Source organism: Ceratotherium simum, chromosome 20, assembly GCF_057802395.1.
Source record: "Ceratotherium simum simum isolate JZ-2026a chromosome 20, ASM5780239v1, whole genome shotgun sequence".
NCBI classification, from domain to species: domain Eukaryota; kingdom Metazoa; phylum Chordata; class Mammalia; order Perissodactyla; family Rhinocerotidae; genus Ceratotherium; species Ceratotherium simum.
In genome coordinates, this window is record NC_141919.1 from 24,052,260 (window position 1) to 24,079,901 (window position 27,642).

The window sequence follows — 27,642 nt, forward strand, 5'->3', positions numbered from 1 at the left end:
GTAAATGGATTCCAGGTGGTGGGTGTCAAGCAGTGGCGCCCGACCACAAAAGGCAAGTGGGTGTGGTTACCATCATGGAAAGCAGAGTCAAAGCAGCAATCAGAATAGTCTGACTTGCACAGAACTATGGCGCTGGCTAATTAATCATGGTGTTCCTAGAAGTGTAATAGACAGAAAGGCTACTAAATTCTTCTTTTTTGTGTGTGAGGAAGATCGGCCCTGAGCTAACATCTGCCAATCCTCCTCTTTTTTGCTGAGGAAGACTGGCCGTGGGCTAACATCCATGCCCATCTTCCTCCACTTTATATGGGACGCCGCCACAGCATGGCTTGCCAAGCGGTGTGTCGGTGTGTGCCCAGGATCCGAACCGGTGAAACCTGGGCTGCTGCAGCAGAGTGCGCTTGCACCACCGGGCCGGCCCAGAAAGGCTACTAAATTCTTGATCTGCATAAACAGAAAATTTCAAAGTCATGTGAACAAAATTCTAACCTGAATCATAAAAACAGAGTCATGGTCCCTCAGTCAATTCCCAGACTTGAGTCACTTTACAGACCCAGAGCCCCTTGTATGAAGGAGAGGCTGTGTCTTCTTGAAGAAAGACCTTGGTACACTACCAAAAATTTATAAGCTTTCTCCCAGCCTTCCCCCAAAGGGACCTATGGCATTTTACCAGGGTAACTGCATATTAGGGAAAAGAAAATTGTCAGTTCTTTCAGGGACTACTGGACACCAGCTCTGAACTGACACTAATTCCAAGTGACCCAACACCCTGCGGCCCCCCAGTCAGAGAAGGGGCTTACGGAGCTCAGGTGATCAATGGATTTTTAGCTCAGGTCCACTTCACAGTGGTCCCAGGGGGTTCCTGATCCCATCCTGTGGTTATTTCCCCAGTCTTAGAATGTGCAATTGGAATAGACACTTAGCAGCTGGCAGAATTAGTTCCCTTTATCTCTGGGTTTTTCATAGGTGTCCTTTTTCAGATTGAGAATGTTCCTTTCTATTCCTAGTTAGTTAAGTGTTTTTATCGTGAAGGAGTGTTTTATTTTGTTAAATGCTTTTTCAGCAACTATTGAGATGATCATGTGTATTTGTCATTTATTCTATTGATATATGTTTTAATTGATTATTGACTGTTGAACCAGTCTTGCATTCCTGGGATAGACCCCACTTGGTCATGATGTATAATTCTTTCTATATCTTGATCATGTTATTATAATCTTTTTTATATGTTGCTTGATTTGGTTTGTTAATATTTTGTTGCTTTTTGTGTCTACAGTCATAAGAGATATTTGTCTATAGTTTTCTTTTTTTTTGTAATGTCTGTCTGGTTTTTGTATCAGGGTAATACTGACCTCATAAAATAAATTGAGACGTGTTCCCTCCTCTTCTATTTGTTTTGGAAGAGTTTGTGAAATATCAGTACTCATTTTTCTTTAAATAGTTGGTAGAATTCACCAGTGAAACCATCTGGTCCTGGGCTTTTCTTTGTGGATAGTTTTTTTTAAAATTATTACTAATTAATCTCTTGTTATAAATCTATTCAGATTTTCTATTGCTTCTTGAGTCACTTCTAGTAGTTTGTATCTTTCTAGAAATATCCATTTCACCTAAATTATATAATTTGTTGGTATGCAATTGTTCATAGTGTATCCTTATAATTTTTTCATTTCTATAAGGCTGGTAGTTATGGTCTCTCTTTCATCCTGATTTTAGTAATGTGAGACTTAAAGTGGTGAGTCTTTCTAGTATCTTAAAGTGGAATATTAGTTTATTGATTTGAGATTTTTTTTAATATAGGCTATAAATTTCCCTCTAAGCACTGCTTTATCTACATTGCATTGGCTTTGCTATATTATATCTCAATTTTCTTTTGTTTCCAAGTATTTTCTAATTTCCTTTGTGGCTTCTTCTTTGACCTATTGGATATTTAGGAGTGTGTTGTTTAATATCAACAAATTTGTGAATTCCCCAAATTTCTTTGTTATTGATTTCTAAGTTCATTCCATTGTGCAAATTATCATTTGTATAATTCAAATTCTTTTAAATTTATTGAGGCTTGTTTTATTGCCTAACTTATGGTCTATCACGGAGAATTTTCCATGTGCACCTGTGAAGAATGTATATTGGTGGTTGCTAGGTAAAGTCTTCTGTTAGGTCTAGTTGGTTTAGAGTGTTTTCAACTATTCTATTTGTTCAACTTCTGCCTATTCTATCCATTATTGAAATTGGAGTATTAAAGTCTCCAACTGTTATTTCTCCCTTCATTTCTTCAGTTTTAGCTTCATATATTTTAGGTTCTGTTTTTATGTGCATATATGTTTATAACTGTTATATCTCCCTGATGGATTGACCCTTTTGTCATAATAAAATGTCCCTATTTTTACAACTTTTTTGTTTTAAAGTCTATTTTGCCTGATATAGTCACTCCAGCTTTCTTATGGTTACTATTTGTAAGATATATCTTTTTCCATCCTTTTACTTACAATCTATTTGTATCTTTGAATCTAATGTGTGTCTCTTGTAGACAGTATATAGTTGGGTCTTGTCTTTTTATTCAGTCTGACAATCTCTGCCTTCAGATTGGAATGTTTAACCCATTCACACTTAATGTTACTATTAATATAGTTAGATTTACATCTGCCGTTTTACTTTTTGTTTTCTATATGTGTATTAATTTTCTAGGACTGCCATAACAAAGTACCACAAACTGTGTGACTTAAACAACAGAAATTTGTTGTCTCACAGTTCTGGAGGCTAGAAGTCTAGGATCAAGTTGTCAGTAGGATTGGTTCCTTCTGAGAGTTGTGAGAGAAGGATCTGTTCCAGGCTTCTCCCCTTGGCTTAAAGAAAGCCATTTTATCCCTGTGTCTATTCACATCATCTTCCCTTTGTCCATGTCTGTGTCCAAATTTCCCTTCTTATAAGGGCATTAGTAATATTGAATGAGGGCCCACCCTAATGACCTAATTTTAACTTAATTACCTCTGTAAAGATCTTATCTCCAAATAGAGTCACATTCTGAGGTACTAGGGGTTAGGACTTCAACATATGAATCTTTGGGACACATAGTTCAACCCATAACAATATTTTGTTCCTCTATTCTTCTACTTATTTTGCATTAATAAATATTTTCTAATGTAACATTTCACTATATATTTTTTTCTTTTTTTGTTAGTGGTTGCTCTAGGGCTTATGATATACATCTTAATTTTTAGTCTCTACTTCAGATTTATACTAACTTAATTCCAGTGAAATATAGAAGAGTTACTCCTATATAGTTCTGTTGTCTCTTCTCCCTTTTTGTGCTATTATTGTTACACATATCATATCTATATATATCACAAACCCAATAATACATTGTTATACTTATCACTTTATATAATTTTATGCCTTTTTAAAGAGCTGAGAGAGGAAAGGAAAGCAAGCATTTATTTATAGAGTTTGTTATATTGAGTGTCTTATTTGCCATTTCTGGTTCTCTCCATTTGTTCCTATGGTTTCTAGCTAGTATATGGTGTCAATTCCTTACTATAATATAGCTTTGCTCCCACCCACCTTCTTTTTTATGTTATGATCAAAAATATTACATTTCTATGTTAAAGGCCCCCAAATACAATTATATACATATTGCTTTATACTCTTGCCTTTTAAATAAGTTAAGAGAAAGGAGAAGAAAGATGCAATTATACTGTCTTTGATAGTTAAATAATTACCTCTATCAGTTCTCTTTGTTTTTCAACAAGGATTTAAATTACTGTCTGTTGTCACTTGCTTTCAGCCTGAAGCACTTCCTTTAGTATTTCTTCTAAGATACTCTGATAGCAATGAATTCTCTCAATTTTATTTATCTTGCAATGTCTTGACTTTGCCTTCATTTTTGAAAGATTGTTGTGCTGGTGATAAGTTTCTTGGTTGACAGGTTTTTGTTTTTCTTTTTTAAATTTCAGCACTTTGAATATGTCATTCCACTGCCTTCTGGTCTCATTGTTTCTGGTGAGAAGTCAGCTGTTAATCTTTTGGAGTTCCCTTGTACATGATGTGTCTGTCTTCTCACTGCTTTCAGGATTTTCTCTTTGTCTTTGTCTTTCAACATTTCAATTAGGAAATGTCTGGCTGTGGATCTCTTTGTATTTATCCTTGGAATATGTTGAGCTTCTTGGATGTGTAGATTACTGTTTTTCATCAGATTTGGTGACTGGTTTTAGCAGGGCTATCTTTGATTGTCTATTTTCTTGATCTCTCTGTTAAACTATTTGCCTCTATCAGTATCACACTCAGATTTTAGGCCCCACTAATTGTTGGCTGATTACTCTATTGTTATCAATAATGTCCTAGTACATACAGTGCCCCACAGTCTGATCCAATTAAATTTGGGTTTCTTTATAGGGCTAGTCTTTGAGGGTTTTTTGTGACCCTAGGAGGGCTCATCTTAGTAGTTATATAAACCAGTAGTTTACCTGGTTCTCTCTGGAAATCTAAATGGCCTATAGTTTTCTTATTGCTTTCAAGGAGCTACCAACCTCCTCTTAATTGCTTACTACCAAAATCTTCACTGTTCTTTGAGATTGCCCTTAGGATTGAAATTTCCCACATTCTGTTCCAAGTAAATTCAATTTCTTTGGGAAGAGCTTCTATACCTTATATTCTTTTGGCCTGCCTCTCCCTTTAGTCAAAACCTCAGAGCCACTTCTCTGGATCTGGGAGCAAGGAGAATGACCCATTTCTTTTGGAGTACCATCCCTGCTGTAATGAGCAGGGCACTGGGCAGGGACAGTAGTCTCTGGTCTTCTCAGCTTGCCTCTTCCAGCATGGAATCTCCTCTCTAGGAGCAAACTGTGATGAGGGTAATTGTGCCCCAGTATATATTCTTTGCCTGGGGTAGAACCAGTGGGGCTATGATTGGGGGCTGAATGGAGGCTGACATCTTGGCCACACTTGCCTAGAAATTAGTCTCTGCAATAGGAGGCTTGGAAAGGATGAGAAATGTTGGCAGCCTGTCAATCCCAGGGAGATGTGATAGCTTATGGGAGAGGGAGGCCCCTCTAGAGTGGAGTTTCCATCATGCTGAGCTGGGGGCAAGGACCAAGGGAGAGAGTAGATCATGACTCAAGTGACAAAGGCTCTCATTGTTCTCACCAAGATTTAGTAGATTTTCTTGAATAAATATTTCTTCATTTGTTGTACTCTCTTAGGCAATTTACAGAGATTTTAAATAGTTGTTGGTTTTTCAAAATAATTTTCACCAGTTAAGGTTGTTTTGTTGGGGAGTGAATCTGTAGAGCTCCTCATACTGCCATTCCAGAAGTCATCTCTATCCAATTATCTTTAGATGAAACTTAACTGATTAGAGTAAAGGAAACAAAATTAGTGTAAATACAAAGAGATGGAACAAACCTGGAGTCTAACTAATTTGACTATTAGTGGTAATTATTATTTACACATAAATTATTTATAGCTCATTAACTGCAAACTTGCTTCATTTGTATTGTAACTCATTAATTTAAAAAATATGTTGAGTGATGAGGCTCTAATATGGTTTGACTTTTTAAATAAATTCCAAGATTTGGATATCAAATTCCAGAAGAGCATTAAATAACCACTTTAGAGGACTGAAGAATTGGTTATTATATGCATTTTCTACAATGCAAATACTTCAGTATCTTAAATATCGATGTACTTATCTACCCATAAGTTTTAACATGTCTGCTCTTCACCATATCTCATGTTTGCAGAACTGGCATAGTAAGAAATTATTTCACCTTATAGAATACATAGTATCTGAAATATATAGAGAGTATCTACTGCCTAGAAAGTCACTGTGCTAGACGATAGATAACTCAACAAATGTAGTACAAGATACCTGTCTCCAAGAAGATAATTATCAAGCTGGTAATATATTCTCTAAACACATAAAAAAATAACTTCAATTCAAGATAGCATAGTTCAATGACAGATGAATAGTACAGAGGGATTCGGAGGAGGGTCAGGCCATTTAGGATTAAAGTCATATGTTTTAGTTAAAACAGTGGCTTTAAAAAATAGCAATATATTTTTCTTTTTCTCATAAATCTTCAATTTGTGCAGAGCTCAGTAGGGAAGGCTTGTCTCTGCTCCACGGAGTGTTAGCTGGGGAGTAGCTGGTGATTGATGGTGATTAAGTGAAGGCTGGAGGATTTGCTTCCAAGACGGCTCCCTCATGTAACTACTAAGTTGGTGCTAGCTTTTGGCTAGGAGCTCAGCTGGGCCCAACAGCCAGATATCTCGGTGTCTCTCCTGGAAAGTTCTATAGAGAAAGCAAGGAAAATTAAGACTTAAAAGGTCATTGGAATTGCCTATATTAGAATCCAAGAATATTAATGTTTGGGGAGAAGAAATCAAATTGCAAAAAGGTAAGCAAATGGGGGAATTGAATTGAAGTGGGTTTATCTCTAGTCAAGAAAGGTAACAGTAAAAGACAAGAGAGAAATTGGTTGGTAGCTAGAGAGACAGTTCAATAAAATAAAGATTTTCTTTCAAGTAAAGAAAGATCAAATTATCATAGACACAGAAGAGAAAGAAAAATGTTCAGTATGTAGTCTGTATTAGACTGGTTTTCTGATAGTATTACATTTGGAATTACTTAGGAATTTCTTGGATTATCCTGGGATCTTGATTTGTCTAGATGCTCCTATGCCCCAAGAAGGGAGAATCTGAGATTTTGCGACATTCCACCTTTGTATAGCCTGAATCCAATACTTCCGGAAGGGTGTAAGTGGTTCCCTGTTCCTGTCTCCTTGGAATATAGTCCCCTTTGGAGATTAAGAGAAGGCTGAGTACTTCCTGGCCTCAAGCAAAGTAAAACAGGGCTGAGGGGGCAGCCAAAATTATGATGCTGAGTGGAAATTTGCATAGAAATTGCAATAATTTTCTCCAAAGAGCTGTGTGACTTTATTCATAATCACTTATTGGGTAGCCAAAGCTACCTGAGACTGGGAAGCCCAAAAGGACTATGCTGATGGTTTGCCTACTATTTGCTACCAAGGGGTCTCATTGCTAGAAGAGAAGACCGGGGAGGGCAAAGAGGTAAATTAGGAGAGTTACAACTGAGAGCCACCACTTCTGAGAGCGACTGCTGCTGCTGAGAGTTCCTGCTACAGAAGGCTCCAGGGTATAGTGTTCAGTGGGAACCAACCTCAGTTCCTGACAGTCAGCATTGATGGGAACAGCCTTATCTGGGCTTTTCCTAAAGACACTGCTTCCTTGGCTGGCCATGTCAATAGATACTGCTGAGAGCCACTGAGAGGAAACCCTCCAGGGAGCTGAATTTAGATTTTAAAAAAGGGAGCACTCTTTGGAGGCCAATGGCTCAATTTGCCCTCTTAGCAAACAGTGGCCTTAAAATTGATGGGAAGAGTTGACTGACATTTAATAGACTTCAAGTGAAGAGCAGATAGCGTAGTGGAAAGAGCATGAGCCTTGGAGCCTATTTGAGATGGGTTTGTATCCATGCTCTGGTACTTACTAGTTATGCCCACTGATGATTTGTCTCAGTTTCCTTGTCGCCAACATTTAAAAAAAAAAAGTCACATCAGGGTATTTGAGGGCTGAGTGAGACGATATAATACATGCAATAGCACCTAGTATATTGTAGGTACTCAAAATGTGATAGCCAATAGTGTTCTTTCCTATCTGGACCCCATGTGAAATGGAAAGCCACAGGATTCCAAGGCATCCAGCCAATTATTTAGTGCTTGAATTATATCCTGCTCCTTATATTCCTACAGAAATGATCCGGGAGGGTATAGTATGGGAAAATTGTTAACTAAAGTACTGGAGGCAGGCCCTGTGCTTGTGAGAGCCAGCACACTATTACACGGAGATGGAGTTGCGGTTGATCCTAGAAATTTCATGTGTTTGAAATTTCATGCCCATTCTGTGTATTTCTAATGATGATTCCAGAACAAATTATCATTAAACTGTTGAAAGGGTTATAGTCACAAAGGATTTTGTTTCTGGAAAAGGTTTTCAAAATAAATTTCCTTCGCCTCATGTATAAAAGACGCAAGCCAAATGTCTCTTTTAAAAGCCCATTGCTTGAATAATTTCCTCTTGCCCCAACTCTACAGGTAATAGCTAGATGATTTGGGTATCACTTTGCAATTCAAAATCTGAGCCTTCCAAAGATACTTCTTGATTTCATGTTCCAGGTGGCTGAGAAGAAATGGACATTAAGTGATGAGTGATGGCTTGTGGCTTTGAAAGGTCATGACCCACTTCCTTCAGCAGGCTGGAGAATGTCAATCTGCACCTGAACTGTAAGACTCATATTTTTCTGATTATAGATACAAATCATGTGACAGTGGCAAGTAGCTCCTTCTCATGCATATCAATGCTCAGTTAAGGCAGGGCTCCAAGCTGATGGGCACTTCTGTGACTGGCATTTCAGAGGTGTATTTATTTTAGGCCTACATTGCCTCTCTCACTTAACTCCAGCATCAAAGGAATTTGAACAATTTGGCAGGTGGGTAAAGAAGGTAACTCCTCATTTTATGCATAATCATTTACACACTTGGAGCCCTCAAAATACGTCATTCTTTCACAACTCAAATTTTGCACATAATTTATTTACTAAGGATAAAGTAAATGACATATTTCAAGAAAATATTGCAAGAATTATGCACGTAAGCATTTGAAACATTGTTATATAATAAAAACCCATAAAGTTCATAGAGGTACTGTTATTTTTGGTATAGCATCAAATCATTGATCCACTAAGACACAGTTTTGAACATTATGAAATATTTGCATCTAGTGTTTGGTACAGATAAAAATATTTTAAAATTAAAACGTTTTTCACATACTGTATCATTAATACACTCAAGCTCAATGAAGTAGATTCAGATATTTAACAAATATTTATTGAGTCTATTTTGTTGAATTAGCACTGTATTTTAAAAGCTCTCATTATAGCTGTACAAACAACAGTTGTTTGTACATCAACTTTTATATACACATAAAATAATTACAGAATGTTATATGTATTATAAAGGAAACAGTATGCAGGAATGGTAAATTTTATGAGGTGATTGACTTTAGATAGAACAGTCAAGGAAGGATTCCCTAGGATTTAAGTGAAGTGACATTTAAGCTGAGACATGCTGTAACATCACAATTACTAAGAATCTTACCTGGGGCCAAGTGGGATGGGACACTGGCATTTGCAAACTCACTTACACTTGAGAGAGGTGGTACCGATAGTAACTATAAGGGTTGTGGATGCAGTCCTGTTTGTTTGTTTTTTCTATTGTTTCCCTTGCCTTGTCAGACATGGTACTTGGAAATATGCTGCTAAGACTGGTGTCGAAGAGCATACTGCCTATGTCTTCTTCTAGGAGTTTCATGGTTTCAGGTCTTACATTCAAGTCTTTAATCCATTTCGAGTTAATTTTTGTGTATGGTATAAGATAATGGTCTACTTTCATTCTTTTGCATGTGGCTGTCCAGTTTTCCCAACACCACTTATTGAAGAGACTTTCCTTTCTCCATTGTATGTTCTTGGCTCCCTTGTCAAAAATTAGCAGTCCATAGATGTGTGAATTTATTTCTGGGCTTTCAATTCTGTTCATTGATCTGTGTGTCTGTTTTCGTGCCAGTACCATGCTGTTTTGGTTACTATAGCTTTGTAGTATATTTTGAAATCAGGGAGTGTGATGCCTCCAGCTTTGTTTTTTTTTTCCTCAGGATTCCTTTGGCTATTCGAGGTCTTTTGTTGTTCCACATAAATTTTAGGATTCATTGTTTTATTTCTGTGAAAAAGGTCATTGGAACTTTATAGGGATTGCATTGGATAAAGATGTGGTATATATACACAATGGAATACTATTCAGCCATAAAAAGTGATGAAATCTGGCCATTTGTGACAACATGGTTGGACCTTGAGGGTATTATGCTAAGCGAAATAAGTCAGAGGGAGCAAGTCAAATACCATATGATCTCACTCATAAATAGACGACAAAAACAACAACAAACAAACACATAGAGACAGAGATTGGATTGGTGGTTACCAGAGGGGAAGGGGGGAGCGAGGAGGGCAAAAGGGGTGATTAGGCACACGTGTATCATGATGGATTGTAATTAGTCTTTGGGTGGTAAACATGATGTAATATACACAGAAATCAAAATATGATATACACCTGAAATTTATATAATGTTATAAACCAATGTTACCACAATAAAATAAAATTTTTTTTAAAAAGGGCTGTGGAGTTGGCAGGCTCAACCTAACCCATCACTAATTCAGGGCATAATGTAAAACCCAAAAGGCCTCTCTCATGGACTTAACAGAGACCCTCCCCTACTGTAGGCAAAAGGCAGACTGGGCTGAAAATCAGGCTCAGGATCTGATTGTGAAAGGCAAATTGCAGAGGAGGTTTAATATGCAGCCCCACCAAATCTCATATGCTAAAGTCAGAGTCTTGATAGGGAAAGAATGGGACCCTGGAACACCAGATGGGGACATCTAAATGGAGGAATTTGAGAACCCTGAGTGCTCGGAATCCCTTGAACCCTCTGGGCCTACAGAAGTGGTCCACTATTTCTTGCCTAAAAAATATTACATAGGCTTCCTTTGAGGCAGATGCTTTGCAAGATGATAACATTCCTTCCTCAAGGTTTATCCCCACCTCCCTCATGACATCCAGGTCAATAACCAGGATCAACTCCCAAGATAGGCTGACTGGTAAAATACTGTTATGAGAATTAAATGAAAACATATATGTATTTTAGTTTTATATTGCTGCTGTAACAAATTACCAGAAATTTGTAAAATTAAATAATACAAATTTATTATCTTACATTTCTGTAGGTCAGAAGTCTGGTACAGTCTCACCGGGCTAAAGGTGTCAGCAGGGCTGCATTCCTTTCTGGAGGCTCTAGAGTAGAATCCATTTCCTTGTCTTTTCTAGTTTTCAGAGGCCACCCACATTCCTTGGCTCATGGCCCCTTCCTCCATCCTCAAAGCCGTCAATGGCAGGTTGAGTCCTTTTTACATCACATCACTCTGACCTTTTCTGTGCTTCCCTCTTCCACATATAATGGCCCTTATTATTACATTGTGCCCACCCAGGTAATCCAAGATAACTCCCTATTTTAAAGTTAGCTGATCCACAACCTTAATTCCCCTTTGCCATATTATGTAGCAAATTCACAGGTTCCAGGGATTAGGATGTGGACATTATTAGGAGGTCATTATTCTGCCTACTACACTATGTAAAGATGCTAAGATCAGTTTCTGGTACAGAGCAAACATTTATTGGACACTTACTATTATTCTCTGCTTCTATCCCTGGGCTCTGCTTACAGGTTGAGAAAATCACAACCGTGTGAACCAGAGGCATCTCAAATCCAGTGCTCTCCCCTGCCCTCAGTAATATCCCCTTTTTCTACTTTTATCTGTGATGTTCCCAAACTACCATTTTCCTCCATCCCTTTCCGCAGTCCCTATGTTCTCACTATCAGCAGAGGACTTTGTTACCTACTTTGAACCAAAACCCAAAGCCATCTGGTTTGAACTACATCAACCTCTGGTGCTCTCACCTATAAATTTATCTGCCACTGCTCCCATCCTTAGATCTTTCCCCATTGTTTTGGAGGATTAGAGGTCCGCCCTCTTACTCATGGTCAACTCCTCCACCCATACTCTTAGTTTCCCATCAGCTTGAGGACATTGCTCCCATTCTCTCTTCTCTCTACTTTTTCTCTGCATTTTACTGTTGACCATTACTCCCACTTTGAGTTGTCTGTAATCTCTTCCTTCCCAAAATAGGCTTCTGTGGCACTATTTTCTCCTGGTTCTATTGCTATGTCTCTCATTACTTCTTGATCCCCTTAAAATCTCCTCTTCTTCCACCTACCCCTTAATCTCGGGGATATCCCAGTCTCTGTTCTTGGCCCCTGCTGTGCTCATTTCCCTGTCATTCTTTCTCCATCTGATGGATAGTGCTCCCTTTGTTCGTCCTGCCAAGACTCAACACCTTCAGGAAGCCTTCCTTTGATCTCTCCTCTGTGCCTTTTCTCAGAGTTTCCATAGCACACATGAGTACCTGTATCTTAGAATTTATATCATATTATATTGAAATTATATATTTACCAGTCTGTCTTCCTTATGATGCTATAAGATCCACACAGAGATAAGATTTTAGTCATCTTTCTTTCTCTACTACCAACTACAGAGAATGGCGCACAATTAACTCGATATAAGTTTGGTGAGCTTTGAATCTATAACAGAAAAACAAGGCTAAATTTATAAAATCCTGGACTTAGTCTTTCTTGTCTATTAGATCCACCTTCTGCTGAAAGTTATACGTGTTCTATGATGTGGAAACTCCTCTATAAAGTAAAGTAACTTATTTTCTAACAAATGTTACTAGTGTCATTCATCTTTGCATATATATACACAAAAAAGCACAAGAAATTTTGTTAGGCTGGTTAATGTATAGCCATAAACAATATGATGTGAAGTGACTTTTCAAATACTGGTTCCAATTTCTGTATCCAAAGTGCTTCCATTGCTCAACACATTTTTGGAACTCCATTTATGAAAATGTTCTCATGTTTGTGCAGTGCTTCTGTGGCTCTGAAAGTCCATAAGATGGCTTTTTGTGGGATGTCTGATTAAAAGCTCTGGAAGTCCAGGAATAAGGTCAGCTTTGTACAATACTTACTGTAGCCTCCACCTAATTAGTTCTTTTCCATGACAATGCAAGTCGGTGATTTAGTGCTTAAATGTCCTATTCATGTCAGAAAATCACGGAGTAGATAGCTTTTTTTTTCTGATCTCTTCTTCTTAATTCTGCTGTAAAATTATCAAGTTCTCCTAGGATGGTTGCTCTATTTTATCTGTAAGGGGTGGACATTTTATTGGGGATAAAGTGATGCATCCACATGCCAAACGTAACTGCAAAGTTCTCTGGCGTGGCAGATGTTACAGAAACAAGAGAAGGCATTTGGAATAAATGGCAACATACAAGTGCAGTTTCCTTTGGAACTTTTCAAATCTGGGATGTACTGAGTTAGGAAAAAAAGAGTTCAGTGGAATTGGTTTGTGGTTCAACCTATTTACTGGGTCATCCTTTTCTATATCAAGCCGTACTAAGTAATCCATCTACACAGTACTGGATGGCTTCAGAGAACAGTGGAATGGTATTTGGGTCACCTGTGGAGTAACTCATGTTTTTTTCCTTAGCATCACAGGATGGGAATTGTCCCAGCTTGCTTTGTCAGTACAGGAAGTGCTCAATAAATATTTGGTGAAATAAACCCAGGTCAGACCATGTCCCCAGTGCTGGGATCCAAGATAAATAAGACACATTCCTTCCTGGAGGAGTTCATAGTTTGGCAGAAAAATCAGAGAAGCTAACAAAAGGGGCTAACAAAATGTGCTATAAGCAAAGTGCTATGGGAACCTTGTAAAGAGTAAGATTAATTGTTAGGAGGAATGGGGAGGAGTCTCATAAAAGGTGACATCCTTCAAGACTCAGTAGGCAGAGAAGCTAGAGGAGCAGGGAGAGGGAAGAGGGTGTTCTAGGAAGAATTTAGGAGGTCTCAATGAGTGAGAGCACTGACTAGATTCATGGAACTCTATGCAATTTGGTCTGGATGAAGATGAAAATGCTGAAGAAGGATGGCCAATAAATTAGGTCTGGAAAGGCAGGTTCAGGTTGGGTTGTGAAAGCATCACAAATCATATAAAGGAGTTTGAATTTTATTTTCCCCACCCAAAATTCAATTTTTAAAGCTCCATGTTGCCTATAGGACTGGGTTTTCCAAAGGCTGTTCTTGGGCATGCTAGTTCCATAGGATGCTAATAGGAGTTATACCAAAACACTTGTTCAGCTCTTAGTTGAAGGTGGAAAGGTAATTGTCTGAAGCAGATAGTATGGAGCCCAGTTGTGAGAAATAGAGGCTCTCCTGAAATGTGCACAATTCATCCATCTCTTAGATAAAGTTAAACCAAGTTAAACTGCATACGTAGACCCAATAGTTCTGTCTTCTTCTTGAATGGATTTTGCCATTCTGTCTCTCAGCAAGATGAGATTGGCCTGTGCTGAGAATTGTAACAAGAAATGGTTTGATGCGACATTTCTGTGCGTTTCATCTGAATAGCCGGTTTGTCTTTATCTCACAGGCAATGTGAGTGTTGTAATTGACTGTGTGTCATTTTTTGTTATAAGTCTAGGAAGCCTAGAGCCAAATTTGTGGCTGGTCTCCACAGGAGAGTCCTAAGGGCCCACATTCTTGGGAACGACTGAACCCAGGATTTTGTTTGACTTCCTACATTTGCTTCCCTTTGCTACAACGCTTTCGTCTGCTTATCTGATCCTTTTGCAAGCATTTTGTAACCTCTTTCTGATCCTTTTGGGGAAAAAAGCTGAGATTAAGAGAGATAATGTATCACTTCCCACAGTGTCTGGCATACACTACATACCAAATAAGGACTTATTTTTATTATTGTGCTTTTTATCAATCCCATCTACTCCATTGCACAGTCCTCCATGTTGACGGAAATGGAACGGTAGCACATACGACAGACAGAAATGATTTTCAAATTCTATTTTCATGGTCTCAAGTCCCAGTAAGCACATAATTAAATGGACAAGTATGAGTTGGACAATTACCAATTGCAAGTCCCTGAGCCTCGTGCTGTGAAAGAGACAAGTCAATAAGTCAAAGAGATGGTAAATGAAGCTTCTAATCTGATGAAGGAGCTATGATATCACTATTGCCCTCAGGATCCTCATCTATAAAATGAGAATGATGATACAATCTACCTTATAGAGTCATTGTAAGGACTCTGGCTTTATACACGTAAAGTACCAAGAATGGTGTCTGACACATAATAAGTACTAAGTTAATACTATTATTATTGTAAATTATGTTTGTATGTGGGCACTCTCAGAAGGTACAGGAGCTCTAAAAATTCAGACAAGGGGGAAATCACTTCTAGCTGAAGTCATCCAGGAGGGCTTCCCAGAAGAGGTGGGATTTGAGCTAGACCTTGAAGAACGGAGATAATTCAACTAGGCAGAGGGGAGCAGGGGGTTGATCCCTTTGGCAACCTGATAATAAAAGGGCAGAGAAGAGGGGGATATCCCATCAGGAAGAAACCTCAGGAGAGCAGGGGATTGGTGAAGGGGGCTGGCGAGTGGCAAGGCTGGCAGAGGCTCCTGTCCTTTTATGTCCTTGTTGCATATGGAGTCAGCACTGATGTCCTACTTCACAATGGGCTCACCCCAATCATCACGTGAAAGAAAATCCACGCTGTTCCCTGAGAGACACTCTGAGCACTCCTCTGAATCCTTTATCTACGTTATAGCCAACAGGGAAACTACTCAGGGTGTGGTAATTACAGGGAGCTACGGAAACCCTGTCTATTTCCCACTAAATCCCTACACACAGACTCAAAAAAACCATGCTTCTATTTTGGGCAGTAGAGTGCTTAGGAAGAAAAGTGCAGGAAATGTGAAATGAGAAGGTGGCAGCAGAATTCCCATCTGTGCAGACACCGAAAGGCCTTTATTACAGAACGGGAGAGAGAAACAGCAAGTTCCTGCAGCAATGGCTGGACCGGCTCCAGTGTGCAGGCTGCAGAGAGCAGCAGCCAAAATGGCTGCAGTGATTTCAAAGACAAGGGTTGCCAGGCTCCTTTTCCACATTTATCTGTTTGTTTAAAGAGAAGAAAATATATTTTTTAAAATATCCTATAGTCTAGTCTTTCTAGACCCCTTAAAATTTGGAGGAGAAAAAACCCATCAGCTCAAAGATGTTCATTTAGATAATTAAGCACAATCATTGTACCAAGAGGAAGAAAACTAATTTTAAAGTGCAGCAATGAAATGTGAATCAATAAAGTATACGGAAGTTTTGATTGATGTGTACAGGCCAATAGGCCTATGTCCACTGGTGACAGAAGCCTTAAAAGCAGAAGGATGACGACACCAAGCAAAGAGTAAAATTGCAATTATAGTTTATTTATACCTTGTCTCATTCCAAAATTATTTGAGCTTGCTGAAATTCAAGTTAAGAAGTCAGATTTTCCAAACACCTGCTGACCCCATCGAGCATCACATCTCTTAAAGTAAATGCTAAACTCTGTACAGGGAGACTTTTTTAAAATTTTCGTTTCTGTAACACTGTTCTGAACGGGGAAAAGAGCATCGATCAAGCTGGCAATTCACTTGAGTGAAACCTACACTCCCCATCTCTGTCACTGTCCTAAACACCACAGAGAAACATGTTTCACAAAGGGAACTTTTCTAAATTAAAATTTTTATTGAAGTATAAAATACAGATATGTGTACAAATCCTAAATATACAGCTGGATGAATTTTCACGGTGTGAAAATATCCATGTAGCCAGCATCCAGATCAAGAAACAGAACATTCCTGGGGTCCCAGGTACCCTCTCCCTATCAGTTACCCTGTACTTTCAAAGGGAACTACGCTCCTGATTTCTAACACCACAGCTGACTTTTGCCTGCTTTTGAGCTTATATACGTGAAATCATATCTTGTTTACTCTTTTGTGGCTGGCTTCTTTCACTCAACATTATGTTTGTGAGATTAATTCACAACATTCATTCATTCTCATTGTTGCATAGGATTTATTTATCTAAAATGCCATGATTTACTATGGTTAACAGACATTTGGGTTATTTCCAGTTTGGGACTAATTCAAACAAGGCTCCTGTGAACATCCTTGTACATGTCTTGCATACACTGAGATTATACCAGGAGTAGAAGTGCTGGATACATTTTTGAGTGCTTGCTCTGAGCAGAAACAGTGAAAGCAGGCTAGACGCTGGAATAAAACCATGGAAAAACACAGCACTTGCTTGCAAGGCCCTCACGATCCAGTAAAGGATGGAACTGAGCTGGAAAATACTCTTAGATGTTTGTCAGGTTCATGTGCAAGAGCACCTGGGACTGTATGTGGGCAGGGGAGGTGAGAGCGAGGGAGGTAGAATCAGGAAAGGCTTCCCGGTGGAGATGACACTCATTGACTTTTGAAAGATGAAGAGGCATTGATAGGGGGACAAAGTGGAGAAGGCAAGACAAGGGAGAGAGCAGGTCAAGTCCAGAGACCATGTATTAGAGGAAGAGGAAACAGTGTCACTGTGTGGTGACAGTGAGGGCTGAGTTGCGGCACATAATGAAGCACCTTGCTTGCCATCTAAGGAATACATACATTATCCTGAATGTAAGGGGAAGCCGCAGAAGATTCCATGGCCCTGGAGTGACGAGATCTGTTCATTCAGGTGGCTATGTAGTGATGGACTGGAAAAGAAGAGCCTAGAACCTGGAAAGTGACTAGAGAGCATGCTTTATCTGGAAAGGGAATATGATGTCTTAGCAGATAGAAACGAGGTGATTCTTTAAAGAAAGTCTGGCTTTGGCTCAAAATCCAGGCCAAGAATCTGGACAACTTCTAATGGAATACAGGGTATGTGTGTGGGGAGCAGGGCAGGGAGGTGTGCATGTGCCAAGTTTCAATGTGTAGAAACCACACACAGTAATTCATGCAGAGAGTTTTTGGGGCCAGCAGGCCACCTGCCGACATCCAGACAGGGAGCCTTCTGCTCGAGAGCGGAGAGGCAAAGCACACGTGTGAGGAGTTCAAGCCAAAAGCAAATGCACGACAGCATGGGTCTGCAGCGGTGGGGCCAAGGTCTCACTGCCCTCCATGCCCTCTGGTGACCGACATGGAATGCTGAGCGGAGACGAGCAAATTCTAATCCCACCAAGCTCCCTGCAAGACCCATGAGAGGATCATAGAAAAGTCTCCAAGCCTCCTATGTTTTCACTGATTGAAATCATCAAGTCAGTAGTAACATTTTATGTAAACTTACCTAATACGGTGGGCTGGTTGGAGCCCAGAGACTTGGTGCTAAACTCAGTATGGATACTGGATACAGCAGAGAGGGGATTAAAATAAAATATGATGGAAAGATGCTAATGACTTTATTAAATTTCCTTCTAGTTCCTCTACGTATAAAATTGGTAATATATTAGAAAGTATGAAAAATTCATAAAAGTAGAATACATTTGTCCCACAGTCCGCTGGCCAAAGAAAACCGCCATTAGGAGAGATTTTTCCTCCTTCTGTCTCCCCTTTCTTCCCTCATCCTTCCATCATTTCTTCTTTTAAGGTACACATTTCTACATAGTTGTAATCACAAGGCAGCCTTCATTTTTTGTCATAATTGGCATTATCTCATATTGCTTAAACATTTTTATGACCATAATTTTCTTACTTTTATACAAAAAGTTCAAATTTATTGCAAAATTTATAGAAAATACTATGCAAAAAAGAAAAGCAAAACCACCAAAAGGCCCCACGACCCAGAGATACTCATTATCAATTCTTAGCACACCTTTTTCTTGACATCGTGTGTGTTCTTATATATGGTTTACCAAAATTGTTTTATTTTACCCTCTATTTTGCAACTTTTAAATTATTACCTGCATATTATGAATATCTTTCCTAACTGTATTCCATTGTATAGTCCCATATTTTATTTAAATAATTCCTATTTTTGGACACAAGTTCGCAAATTTTCATAAATTGAACAAGTATAGCATTGTTTATATTTTCAAAAAATACATAGAATTGCTGAACAAAAAAAAAATCTACACAAATTTTTCAGACTTTGGTTACATATTACCAAATTTCTACCTAGAAAGTATGTACCAACTTATACTAACAACAGCAAAGTGGTGCCCGTTTCTCCACAATTTCACCAACACTAGGCATTATCAACCTTTTTTTAAAACTATTTGTTAAAATTTGTTGAAATTGGAATCTTATTCTTCCCTTTATTACTGATGGGGTTAAATATTTGTGTTTATGGTACTTTTTTTTATTTTGTGAACTATCTGTTCAAAACATAATTTTTATACTGGCCTAGTTCTGTCATGGGGATATGCCACTATTTATGTAAGCATTCCCTATTGAAAGGGGAAAAGCAAAGTATATATGTAAACAGTTCAAGCCAAAAAGTCAAATACATTACTACACGTGACTGGAACAACATGCCAAGATTTCACTGCCCTCCATCCCTTCTGGAGACTTCCAAGTTTTCACCTATATGTATATAATGCTGGAATGAACATCTTTGAGTATAAAGATATTTTGTGTTTGAGGTATTTAGATAGATTGCTAGAAGTGGTGCTACCAGTTCAAAAAGTATGGCTATTGTAAGTATTCTAATTATACACACAATTACTTTAATGTAGAATTAACCTTTATTATAGCAGTTCGATAGACAACCAGTACTCTGAGAACAGATGTCCATAAAAGCAAAGTAGACTAAATTTCTGCTACTGGTGGGTTAAGGTGTCTTTTTGTATTTAATATGAAATATCAAGTAAGATAGGAATCATGTCTTGCCAAATGCTCTCAAATGTGGGCCATTCACTCTTCTCATCAAACACACACAAGATTCTGGAGGTAGGAGGCAGGACGACGTGTCCTCTGATGCTAATCATACATATATTGGAGAAGACAGAAATAGAAATCGAATTATGAGGTCACAGATGTTTGTACTAACTCCTTTGCCTTCTTCTTTTGGGATCATCTTCCAGCACCATTCAGCATGGATCCCCTAGAGATTGGGGGGAAAAAACTTTAGAAATTATCCTTGGTTATGAATCCAACCTCTCATTTTCTTGGGTGGGGAGTAATTTCATTCACGCACACTTGAGATCAGTGTATGTGAGTATATGAACATATGTGTGTGCTTATGTATTTGGTGCTAAGGAATAAAAGGGTTTTAAACCTACCTGATGACCTGAGAAGTTTCTTTAAATGCAGATCCCTGAACACCATCCAGAGCATCTGGGGTAAAACCATAATGTTGTATTTTAATATGCTTCTCAGCTGATTCTGATGATCAGCCAGATTTGTCTTCTGAGGTTTCATGGCTTTTATTAGTTCTGGAAAATTCATAGCCATTTTCACTTAAAATATTGCCCCTTCCCCATTTTCTCCTTTTGCAATTGTCATCAGACCTAAATTGAAGCTTCTAATTTAATCCTCCATATCTCCTAACCTCTCTTGGCTTTTATGCCTCTTTCTCTCTGCAGCACTCTGGGTGATTTCCTCGGATATATCTTTCATATCATCAACTCTCTCTTTAACTGCCAATCTGCTCTTAAAGGTGGCTCCTGCGTTCACTTTTATTCACAACTTTTCATTGTGAATGGTTCTATTGGGTTGTTTTTCATATCTGCCTGTTCTTTTTTAGTGCCCTGTTCTTTCATGAAGGTTTTTATTTCCTTCTTTATCTCTTTCATGACTGTAAATATACTTAATTTATAGACAGCTTTAGATTATTTTATTATCTCAGGGTCTTGTGGTGCTATTTCTCCCACAGGTACCTGCTGACTCTCCCAGATTGTGGACCACTTCCTTGTTTAATTTGTACTTTTTAATTGTGAGTAATTTCCAGCTAGGATCTGTTTTCCCTATGGAATCCTGTGCACTTTAAGATGTGGTAGTAACCTTTCAGAGAACTCTTACATTGGATTCTTCCGGGAACTCCAGGACCTTCACTGGTCTGAAATATTTACAGTATCTATGTTAATATCTCCATTTGGGATTCCTGTACTATGAAAATAGTCTAAAATTTGGATTCTATGCCTATGCTTAACACAGATTTTTAAATTTCCATTTATTGTGGGTAACCTTTTCCCATCCAGATATCTAATCGGTAAGAATTTTGCCAGTTGGTTTTGTAGTAAGCGAATGATGTTTTATAGTTCCCTTATGTGGCAGGAGGAGCTCTTCCTTGCTCTTAGCTTTATGCATGAATTTCAGTTCTAACTCTTTACCTTCCACAGACCCAAGGGCAATTCTTTTATTCCAGACATGTGTTAAAAACCCTGACTCCTAGCTCTTGGGTCCTGTAGCCATGTCTGATATCCTCTGTTCTGTTCTGGCATCAGCTCATGAAATTACAACATTTGTTACAAGGTTCTTCTTTATTTTTGGCACATAAGAATTTTTTTTCTCTCTTTCTTCCTCTCTCTCTGCTCCTTTCTTCCTTGGCTATGTATGTAAAATCGTTTTATTATATTTTATCCAGCATTCCTATGTGCCTGTAGTACACAGAAGGATGTCAATGGGCTAAGTAGATGGAACTAGAAACCTGCCTCAGTCAGGTTTGGAGACCAACAGGTACAATGGAGAATACACAACCTTGGAAACGAGAACCAGAGTTTGAACTGTGATGTCACCACTTTCTATCTGAGTAACCTATGCTAAGTCATTTAAACTCTCTACGCTTTATTTTCTCATCAAGAAAATAGGGATAATATTAGTACTGATTTTCCTCATAGGTTCTTCTTTATTGCTCTAAATTCCCTCTTATTTAAATTCAAGCCATTTTCTCCATCCTCTATTTCTACAAAGCTGGAGAAGATTGCAAGTTTCTTGGAGGCAGATTCCATATCTTATTCATATTTTCCCTTACAAAATAAACAATGAATAAATGAAGTAGTAGTCGATTGAGTGATCTTGTTAATTTCCTTTCATCAATGTACTTTTCACATATCAATGGACTGGGAAAAACTCTGGTTAAAAAAAGATTGACCTGACATTGGAAAGAAATAATGAATTCCATTTCTTAAGTTTACAGGGATAGGGTGAAGGGTGGAGGTATATCTCTGTGGAGTTTCATGCCTCACAATTCTCAGCTGTCTCTTTCTCCCTGGAGCGCTAATGAGTGAAACCGTATATTGGTTTAGAGGTTCTGCTTGGATAAATGTTGAAGAGCCAATAAATCTGTCAGAGTAGATCTCAGGCTGAGCCAAGGTGAACAGGCTCACAGTAATTTTTCCAGAGCCTCTGGGTACCAGGGAGCACAAGCAGAGAGGTCACCAGATGCCTGCTCACCCCATGCCCAGGAGCAGAGACATCACCTCACCGGAATATGAGAAGCTGTCCCAAACCGTTGTGTTTACCATGTGGTAAAATCTCTTGTCAAACAGCAGAGCAACCAGATTTTAAAAACAGAGAAACAGACAGAGGCACATAAAAATAACAGGTCCTCTCTGCGATTCTGGTGGTTTGTGAACTCTAGATGAAAATTACCATTCATTATGGAAGGCAATTTGGTAGTATCACTCAAAAAGTTTAGTGTACATGTCCTTTGTTTCAGCTGTCCACTTCCAGAAGTTTCTGCCATAGACAGACTCACACAAAAGCACTAGGTTGTCTATGGCAGCTTAATTTTTTATTTTCTGCAGTTTATTTTTAATAATAAAATCTAGAAGAGATTAAAATTCTCATCAATGGGAGCTGATAAATAAAGATACATCATACAATGGAATGTTCTGTAGGTATTCAAGTTACATAATAGATCTCTATATACTCATATAGAAAGGTGTCCAAGTGTTTATAGTGACTAAAAGCATGAACTTTGGAACCAGACTACCTGAGCTCAGATGCCTGTGTCTAGCTGTGTGACACTGAGCAAATAGCTTTCCATCTCTGTGCCTCAGTTTGCTCATATATAAAACGAGGATAACAGTAATATTTGAGCCATGAGGTTATTGTGAGCATCAAAATAATACATCAAGTGTTTAAAACAACGTGAGATTCACAGTCAAGTACTAAGCTATTATTATGTTAACTATTATTAGTATAGTAGTAACCAAAAATAGCAAGCTAACGCTAACTGCTTATGTCTGGGGGTTTCACTTGTGGGGTTTGAGGTAAAAGGGTACTTTCAGTTTTCATTGTATACCATTTGGATTGGTTACAGTGAACATAATACTTTTATTAAAAAGAATAATTAAAATCATTACTCAAAAGTATACTGGATAGGAGGACAGCTGTTCTGAAAGTTTGGCATATAGCAGGGACTTTAAAAAAAAAAATCACAACAATTACTGATGGCCGTATATTTAATACATTAGGAACTGATTAATGTGAGCAATCTCTTACATTTAGTCCCTTATATCTGTAATGCATTTTTACACTTAGCAAAATGTTTTCAGATTCATGCCTTCACTTACTCCATCTAACTCGATTATTAAGGAATTCATTTAATCCCTGTGAAGTGAATTTTCACATTATTTCAAATAAAGGAGAGAGAGAAAGTGAGAAAGGCTGTTGTTTTAGGGTTTTTTTCCTGCTCATGGCAAAGCTGGGCAGGCAACAAAATTGAAGCGTACAGCATTAAGGGCTTGCTTAAGATCAGACAGCCTCTGAGCAATCAAAATGGATGAAAAGCCAGGTTTCCCAAGGCAAAGCTCTTTCCACCAAACCATAATCACCCTGTGAACTGGGCCACTAAAATGGTAACAAAATAGATTTATAACTCTACCCTACACATGAATGCTATCAAGTATCTGGTTTGATAAAAAGGTGGCTTTGTAGTGGGTCAACAGGAGAGAACAGCCAAAAAGTCAGTTCTCAAAGTTGATAAACAAAGGTTATAACAGCACCAGGATTAAGATGACCAGTGACTGGCAACTGACCCCACAGAACATGCAGCTGGCTTCTGTCCACAGCACCCTCAGGTGGGATAATGCCGATAAGACAAGACCCTAGGGTGAGATAATAAACCAACCAAACAGGTGGAACCAACAGTATAATTAAAAATAGTTGCTGTGGGATGTAGTTGAGGTCACTACAATAATGAACAAATTTAAAACAAGGGGTCAAATAGCCCACCACCTACATCATCTTTGGCAAGTTGTTTTCTCTCTGGTTTTCTCATCTCTAAAAATGAAGAAGTTGGACTAGATGGCTTCTGAAGTACCTTTCATCCATCTACTAATCATTCATTCAACAAATAGGCATTGAGTGCTTTCTTAGAATGACATTGATAAGGTCAGTGCTCTCAAGGAGTCTACATTATGGTGTGGGCTAGACAGACAATAAACAAAGTAAACAAGAAAAACACCAGAGAGTGATAAACGTTATCCATAGAGTTCAAATAGGCTAATGGGAAAGTAAATAACTGAATAGATACTCTAAGTGGGTGCCCAGGGAAGGGTTCTCTGAGGAGGTGACATTTTAAAATAACATGAGAATATGAGAAAGAATGTGCCCTGCGTGAATGAGAGAGAAGCTCATTCTAGGCAGAGGAAGAGCTAGTTCAACGACTCTAGGGAGGGGATGAACTTGGTGTTGTGAGCAACGAAAGGAAGCACTCGTAGCCAAGAGTAGAGCTTGTATGGTTCTGTAAGTCATAGAGGCTTTTGGAGGATTTAAACAATGGCATGATCTGATTTATGCGTCTAAAAGTTTACTACGATTAACAAGACAGGAAACAACAAGTGTTGGAGAGGATGTGGAGAGAAGGGAACTCTCATACACTGCTGGTGGGAGTGCAAACTGGTGCAGCCACTATGGAAAACACTATGGAGATTCCTCAAAAAACTAAAGATAGAACTACCATACGATCCAGCTATTCCACTGCTGGGTATTTATCCAAAGAACGTGAAAACACCAATGCGTAAAGATACATGCACCCCTCTGTTCATTGCAGCGTTACTCACCATAGCCAAGACGAGGAAGCAACCTAAGTGCCCCCAAGGCAAAAATGGATAAAGAAGATGTGGTATATATACACAATGAAATACTACTCAGCCATAAGAAATGATGAAATCCAGCCATTTGTGACAACATGGATGGACATTGAGGGTATTATGCAAAGTGAAATAAGTCAGAGGGAGAAGGCCAAATACCATATGATCTCACTCAATAAGTAGTAGATAATAACAACAAACAAACACATAGAGACAGAGATTGGATTGGTGGTTACCAGAGGGGAAGAGGGGAGGGAGGAGGGTGAAAGGGATAATTAGGCAAATGTGTGTGGTGAATGATTGTAATTAGGTGTAATTTGGGTGGTGAACATGAGAACATAATGTAATCCATGCAGAAATAGAAGTATAATGATGTATACCTGAAATATAAACAATGTTATAAACCAATGTTACCACAATAAACCAATAAATAAATAAAACTTTACTATGTTTGCTATGTACAAGACTGGAAGCAGGGACACCAGGTAAGAACCTATTGCAGTCGCCCAAAAGAAATATTATTATGTCTTTGTCTAAGGTAAGAGTCACAGAAATGCAGAGAATTGGACAGATTTAGGGTATTTGTTGGAGTAGAATCAATAGTGTTTGTAGATAAATGGCTTTTGTGGGTTAAGTGAAAGAGAAGAATCAAAGCTAATTGTCAGATTTTGGGCTTGAGCAAGTGGCTGGATGTTGGTGCCATTTTCCAAAACGGGAAGAAAGAGGTATGTAATGGGTAGTTAGGGTGTGTGCAGATAGCAGTGACTGAAGAGTTCTGTACTGGTCATGCTAAGCATTAGATGTCTATCGAACATCTACATGAAGATGTTAAGTAGGCAACTAGAGTCAGGAGTCCTGGGGATACAACATAGTTAAAGGTCTGGGAGTCATCAGTGTTAAAATATGGACTGGATGGAATGACCTAAAGAGACCTGGTAGACAGAGAAAAGAAGAGAAGGGGTGAGTACAGGATCCTGAAACGCTCTTACATCAGAGTTCAAATTGAGGAGATGAACCTAAAAAAGGAGACTAGAAAAGAATGGCCAATGTGATAGAAGACAGAAACAAAATCAGGAGAATGTGGTATCTATCTAGGGAAGCTTCAAGAAGCAGAGAGCAATCCAGTGTATCAAATGCTGCCAGGAGGTCTAGTAAGACCAGAAAATCAAGTATTTGATTCCTCATGAAGGAAATCATGTTTAAAGATCTAGCTCCATCTACAACTACCATGTTTCCCTAGCACTTAAGGGCTTGGGGAGGAGCTCTTAACAATAAGTTTGCCAGGAGGTCTGGAGAGTTAAATTGCAAGTCAATAGACAGGACTTTCTAGTGCGACTGCTCCAATGTGTAGAAAACCTCAAGCACACTCACCAAGAGGATAAACAAACGTGGTTTTAGCAGAGTCACTGAAACAGAGAGACTGATGTACTTCAAGATAAATGTAATTATCTTAATGAGTGGAAATGTATCTGTGTGCAATAATTACACGTTATAAAGAAATAAGGATTGCATGTAAATTGGCACCAGTCCGGAAGTCAAGCTTTTCAATAGCCATTATATAACTATCAGAGTTTTTAACTCAACAATTGATGTTTGAGTATGTGGCACAAACTGAATAATAATTCTTCTTTTCTATAGAACTATCTTCGTTTAGGAAAATATTCGTAGAGCTGATTAGGGGTAGAAAGAGCTCTGAGGACATGGGGCAGCATGAAACAAACAGCTCTACATTAAAATGAATAAGAATTTAGTAGTGGGGAAAGAAGAGGAGAGAGAAGACAACGTAAGCAATAGGGCAAGGAGGTAGCGTCCAATTTACAGAAATAGCAGAAAGAATTTTAGGAACTCACGTACGTAACATTGAATTTCAAGTTGTTTATGCTGCCATAATATAAATTATCTCAATCTTCTCAAAACTTTACCAAAATTTTACACAAATAAATACCTCATGTGCCTAGAGAAAAATCTGTAGGTACTGACATTTAGGAATCTCCCAATTAAAAAGCCAGCTCATCACCCAATTATTCTACGGTGCACTTTACAGTTGACGAGCCAAGTCTAAGCACACAGAGCTTCCAATGAGCATTTTTTTTAAGCTAACTTTTAAAATATGAACAGAAAGCCAAGGATTACTTGACATTTGAAGAAAGCCTCTAACATACAAGATAGAGACATCAAAACAAGAAAGAAGAAAGGAAACTCAGCAGAAACAGAGACAACACACTAAAAAGGAGAAAACTTTAATGAAGCTACATTTGATGACTTCAGAGAGATAAGAAAAACTATCCTTAAAACAAAGTTAGGATGCTATTAAGAAAAAGGAATAAGCAGAGATTATTATTAGGATAAGAAAGAGTTCTTATAAATTTAATATGATAGCTAAAATTCTGTAGATATTTGTAAATCTATATATAGATTGTAAATTATATATATAAATAAATATTTTTTTATATATTATATATACGTTTGTAAAAGATGTGGAAAATAAAGCTAAGGAAATAGCTCAATAATTTTTTAAAAATTAGAGAGAAAAGAGAGAAAAGTAGGAGGCCAATCCAGGAGGCCCAACATTTTACCAATAGGGTCCAAAAGAGAAAAATGTCCAGAAAAGTATTACAGGAACATTTTCCAGACCTGAAGAACATGAGTGTCCAGACTGCAAAGGCTTACAGAGCGCCCAGCACAATAAAAGAGAAAAGACTTACCTTTGTTGTAAAATTTCAGAATACCAGGAAGACAGTAGAAGTTTTAAGAAAGGGAAGAAAAACAGGTCACATATAAATGGCCAAGAATAAGAATGGTAGTGAATGCTATACTCAGTGCTATCAAGATAGAATACAGTTTCTGACATTTAAGATCTAAAAAGTATTTGCCTGCCCTGGACCTTTTCTCAAGAAGTTTTCTAAAGGGTGGCTCCACCTGAAGCAATGAGGTAAACCAAGAAAGAAGCAATGGAATCCAGAGAGCAGGGTATCGACACAGGAGGGGGATGGGGGGAATTCCCTGGGCAGCAGCGAGAGTAAGTCCTCATATGACAAGTGGGCACTGGAGTAGAAAACAAACAATCC

At 38.3% G+C, this 27,642-nt stretch overlaps 1 long non-coding RNA gene across 2 annotated transcripts in view; it reads right to left on the reverse strand.

Moving 5' to 3' along the window:
- Positions 1-18,155: 18,155 nt before the first annotated feature.
- The window catches only part of LOC147914381 (uncharacterized), a 122,596-nt gene continuing 113,109 nt past the window's right edge, over positions 18,156-27,642 (reverse strand). For both annotated transcript variants that reach the window (XR_015555430.1, XR_015555431.1), the window contains exons 9-10: positions 19,817-19,969; positions 18,156-19,638 (exon numbers count right to left, since the gene is read on the reverse strand). This is a non-coding gene — a long non-coding RNA (uncharacterized LOC147914381). The remainder of the gene's footprint in view (positions 19,639-19,816; positions 19,970-27,642) is intronic.